Here is a 5,839-nt window from a genome sequence, read left to right as displayed (position 1 = left end):
AAACAGACTTGGCCCAGTGGTAAGGACATCCGTCTACCACATGGTAGGTCCACGGTTCAAACCCCGGACCTCCTTGACCCGTGTGGAGCTGGCCCATGCGCAGTGCTGATGCGCGCAAGGAGTGCCCAGCCACGCAGGGGTGTCCCCCGCGTGGGGAAGCCCCACCCGCAAGGAGTGCACCTGTGAGGAGAGCCGCCCAGCGGGAAAGAAAGTGCAGCCTGCCCAGGAATGGTGCTGCGCACACGGAGAGCTGACACAATAAGATGACGCAACAAAAAGAAACACAGATTCCCGTGCCGCTGACAACAACAGAAGTGGACAAAGAAGACACAGCAAATAGACACAGGGAACAGACAACTGGGGGACGGGGACGGGGAGAGAAATAAAATAAATAAATAAATCTTTACAAAAATTAGATGGAATGGTTTGTCAACAGTGGGTCCTCCACCCCACAGTGCAACAAGTGGCCAGAGCTGTAGGGACTGAGTCCCTCCCTCACTGACTCATTTGAGGCGCTTGCCTGGCCCGTGGAGACCGCTGGGGGGGCAGAGTGCCTTGGAGAGATCCTGAGGGGCAGGTGGGAACGAGAGGAGCTCGCAGCCACAGGGCACTTCTGATGCCTGCTCTTACCCAGTGAGGAAATAGCAGTGCCAGAAACACTGAGACAGAGGCCCAGAAAGGGCAAGTAACTGGCCTAAGTTACACAGCGTTTCAGAAATCTCCCGACTCCCTGGACAGTGCTTTCCTCAACCACATGAGGCAAGCGGGGAGAAGGGGTGCCAACTTCTGGCCACCGCACGCCTCCCTCTCCCCATCTCCCACCTCCGGGGACCCTCAGCCCTTCCAGGGGCAGGGTCTGGCTTTCAGCAGGGACACCGGCCACCCTTCAGGGCAGGTGAGGCTCCACCCGTGGCCCTCTCCGCCTCCTTCCCTGGCCTTGGAATGCCCCGTTCTGACCCCGCACTCTGAGCCTGTCACAAGGCCTGGGTTTGGGTCAGCTCTGCCTGACCTTGGGCAGGCCACTGCCCTTTCCTGGGCCTCAGTTTCCCCATCTGCAGAGTGTGGGTCCTCGTGGCTCTATGAGGAATACCCCTGATGGACTGAATTCCCTTCCTAAATGGTGGCCGCGCCTCCCTGCAGCAGATGGCAGGAGGGGTGAGCGCTGCGCTGGATGCCCACCCAGGACAAGGCCAGGCTGCGCACCTGGGCAGGGGGAGGGGTGCGTGGCGTGTAGCTGATATGGCCGTTACCTGATGCTCCCCGTACCCGGCCCGACTGCCTGACTGCTGTGAGGAATCCCCCGCCCCACCCCATGCACCCCGGGAAGTCAGACGGGGCGCACAGCAGATGGGGCCGTCTCGCAGAGAAGGCGGGTGCTTGATTCGGGGGCGCCTCCTCCTCCAAGGTCACATCCTCCTGCTCCCAGGCCCCCGGGCCTTCCAGGGAGTCACGCTGGCCCCTGGCCGGCCCCATGTGTGCCAGCCCTGCCTTGTAGTCTGGAGGCTGGAGTTGTCCCAAGTTCCCGTGGGGCCGAATGGGCAGGTCCTCTCCGTGGGGCAGTGGGACAGGGCAGCGACTCCCGGCCTCGCCTGTGCCCGGACAGGAGCCTCAGGCTTGGAGTCAGACGTGGTGGGTTCGAAGCCCGCCCTGCCACCTCCGCGCTGGCGCGTCAGCTCTCGGAGCCTCTGTTTCCCCATTTCTGATAACGATAGCTCCCGCCGCCTGGGTGCTCCCTGGATACACGGGCTCTCCTCGTGACCGCCTCAGCGTGGGCGCTGGGATTATTTCTGTTTTGCAGTCGAGGAAGCTGAGGCTCAGGGAGGTGATGCGGGCTGCCCAGTGCCCCAGTTCCAGGGAACAAGAGTAGATCTGACCCCAGCACCCACACCCACAGAATAGGATTCAACGAGGCACGAGGGCCAAGTTCCTGGCACAATGAATGGGCGCTGTTATTTCTATGGATGGGGAAACCGAGGTCCACAGTGAGCGAGAGCCCGGCCTAAGGTCACATGGCGAGCCGCCTCAGCGTCTTTCCTGACTTTTCTCCTGGCCTCCCCTTTGCTTTCTGCCCACCTCCCTCCTCCCATGAAGGGTCACGCGCCTACCCAGAGCAAAGGTGGCTGGGGCAGCGCAGGAAGAGCACAGGACTCGGAGTCCACAGACACGTGCAACTGCCTGGCTTGGAGCAGTGACGGCCCCTCGGGGTCTCGCTCTTCCCAAATGCAAAGTGGGGCTCACCACCCTTCCCTCGCGGGCTCGTGGAAGCCAGTGGAGAGAACCCACGCGGAAGTGTCCAGAGCACCCAGGAGGGCGCCAATGGCTACGGAGTTCTCCCTGCTCCTGCTGGTAGAGGCACACTTTTGTTTTCTTCGTATTTTCATCATGATTGCTTTCCATATCGTATTTTTTCTTTATTTTCTTTTAAATGTTACATTCAAAAAATATGAGGTTCCCATATACTACCCACCCCCTACCCCACTCCTCCCACATCCACAACCTCTTCCATCATCATGGCACATTCACTGTAGCTGGTGAAAATATTTTGGAGCACTGCTGCAGCACATGGACAGAGTGGTCTATATTGTAGTCTACACTCTCCTTCAGTCCACCCAGTGGGCCATGGCAGGACACACAATGTCCAGCATCTGTCCTGCAGCACCACCCAGGACAACTCCAGATCCTGAAAATGCCCCCACATCATATCTCTTCTTCCCTCTCCCTACCATCAGCAGCTACCGTGGCCACTTTCTCCACATCAATACTACAATTTCTTCCCTTACTAATCACAATAGTTCCCCAGCAGAACACCAGTAAGTCCACTCTAATCCATACTCTATTCCTCCATCCTGTGGACCCTGGCTGGTTAAGTCCAGTTCCCCTCTACATCAGGAGAGGGCTTAGATTCCACATGGATGATGGATGCAGTTCTTCTGTTTGCAGTTGTAGGCACTCTTGGCTCCCTGGTGTGGTGGTTGACCTTCTTCACCTTCCTGTTATATCATTGGGTGGAGACCCATACAATGAGAATGAAGGTATACCCACATCCTGGGGAGGACTGATGTTCTCAAACAGAGGGAATTGTATGTCTGGAGAGAATTGGTGGCTCCCAGTAGGTTAGGGCAGTCGAGTATGTCAAGCCCTCAACATTGTTGCAAGTATTTCTGAATATGATCCTTTAAGTAATGAGGATTGATTGTCACGGCGGGCCCTGAGGGGAGGGGGAAAGAGGTATTGAATAGATGGAATCAGTGTAACCGTGGGGCAATGGAAGTGTTCCATATGCTCATGCAATGATGGGTATAGGACATGTTAAATTACACCGAAAATGTATAAAAGTCTATAGACTAAAATGTAAACCATAATATAAAACATAAGATAACTAAAAATTTAGAAAATTGTATAGTCTAAAATATAAACCATAATGTAAACCCAAATGGAACCATGTTTGAAAGCTATTGTTTCAATATTTGTCCATCAGCTGCAGCAAATATAATATGAACACGCAAAAAGATCATTGCCGGGGAAGGGACAAAGGGTTTGATGTTGGATATGTGGGAGTACCGTATATTGTATATGTGAATTACTGTAATCTAAAACTTATGTGAAAACAAACTTAGTAATTAGGAAAAAAAGAAAAGAAAGGATGTAGACACTGAGGAGGAAATGGAAGAAATTGCCTTGCGACTGTACATACAGGACAACACCTATAGCAGTGATGAAAGGCAAAATGTCAAAAACAAAGCTTTTTCATTTTTTCATTTTTTGATACCCCAATTTTTTTCCCTTTAATTTTTCTAAATTACTATGTATCTATATCTAACCTTTAAACCCATCACTATATTCCATTTTACTATTAACAGAACCTGGCAATATATTAGGCTTCCTTTTTAAAGAAATTTTGGACTACAGAGAGGTTCAACTATGGCAGGGGAGGAACACTGGTGTAGAGTGTTATTGATAAGGGGCACATGGTTGGGAGGGAGTTCTCCAGGGCATGTGTACAGGGTACATAAAATGTTTGGATATTTTCATAGTGATTTCAGTTAAACGACAACTGAGAGAGTGCTGAGTTCCTATTCAGGGGAGCCCTATCACATTCCCCAATGGAAGAGCAACAATCCCCCAAGTGCAATGGCAAAGACCAATAAAGATGGATGGTCCAACAATGAGCCCTTGATACTTATGTCTATATGAGCCTATGTGCCTGAAATATGAACTAGGCCTAGAGCTGCAGGGTGCCTAAGAGTTACCTCCTGAGAGGCTCCATGTTGCTCAAATGTGGCCATTCTCTAAGCCAAATTCAGCATGTAAATGCATTACCTTCCCCCCAGCGTGGGACATGACTCCCTGGGATGAGCCTCCCTGGCACCGAGGGATTACTACCAAGCACCAGCTGATGATGTAACTAGAAAAAGACCTTGAATAAAAGGGTCTACTCAGACCAGCAGAATATCTCAGCCTACATGTAATATCAGGTATTAAAAACTGCTTTTTGACTTTGGATAAAAGGGGGAAATGGAAAGGACAAATGAGTTCATATGGCTATGAGTCTCCAAAAAAGAGTCAGGAGGTCATCAGAGGGGTGATGCTTATGCACACCTCAGCAGGGTACCAGAGACAGCCAAAGTAGATAGAAACCCAGGTACTGGTTCTCCCGAGAGCTACAGAGACCCACGGGTTCTACAGTCATGGCAGATGGCTCTGGAGTTCAGTGCCATGTTAGTTGGCCCTACTTTGGAGTTTCTGTTTCTGAGTATGATGGAGTTAGACTCAGATATGACCTTTCTACACGTGCCTTTTCTGTTACTTTTACGGGACCTGTGGTTGCTGTTTGGGTTGGTGTATACTCAGGAGACCTGAATCTCTGGACTGTCCATGTGACAACCAGGCCCTGAGCCTCAGCAGACTCATACTTCATTTTAAACGGTGACTCTGACTGCAGGGCAGGGATTTGCCTGCAGCCCACAGCAGTGCTGGGGAGGATGGGGCCACGAGGAAGCCCTGGGCGCCCTGTCATTTCAGGAGGAGCTGGGACTCCACCTCAGACAACACATTATGCAAATGCCTCAAAATGGATGGTTTCCTTATCAGATGGTACTGAGAACAGACCCAGCTAATCTCCTGAGTGGGTTTTTGCAGAGCAGCTTGTTAAAGAGGCCCTGGTCCTCTCCTGCAACCCCGCCCACCCCACCCCAGCCGGGGTTGGGGAGTTACAGCAGTTCCCCCTCAAGTAGCCCTGGGATATAGGAGAATTGAGGCATTTGGGTCCCCCCTTCCCGCCCCTCCCCTCTCCCTCAGGCCCCGCCCCCTTCCCATCCCAGGCTCTGCAGGAGGAAGCAGGGCCCTGAGAGTGAGCAGTGCAGCTAGAGGTGAGGGCCCATCCCCAGGCCATTTCCTGCAGCCTTGTTTGTCACATTAGGAGCTTTATGGTGGGAAACAAATAAGACAATGATTCTGGTTTGACTGACTCCTTGAGCCAGTATACCCGGGGCCCAGGACCCCTGGCCTGGGCAGGGCAGCTGCTCAGCCCGGATGCCATCCCAAGCCCTCTCTCCCCAAGGGGCGCTGATGACCCTGCCAGACCCTGAAGCATGGTTCCTACCCCAACCCCTCTCGGGCAGGTCCCTGAACCTCTCAGGGAGCATCTCACCACGTCTCTGCAAAATGTATTTTAAGGTCTACATTAAAACACTCTGAAATCCAGAAGCTCAATTTGCAACAAACAGGACATGAACTGATGTGCCGTTATTTATGAGACCATGGCTGAGCATGGGAGATGAAACCTTAGTGACACAGAGAGGTGCTTGTTAGCACAAAAAAGCATCTGACACAACTGCCC

Source organism: Dasypus novemcinctus, chromosome 19, assembly GCF_030445035.2.
Source record: "Dasypus novemcinctus isolate mDasNov1 chromosome 19, mDasNov1.1.hap2, whole genome shotgun sequence".
NCBI classification, from domain to species: domain Eukaryota; kingdom Metazoa; phylum Chordata; class Mammalia; order Cingulata; family Dasypodidae; genus Dasypus; species Dasypus novemcinctus.
This window is presented reverse-complemented; position numbering follows the sequence as displayed.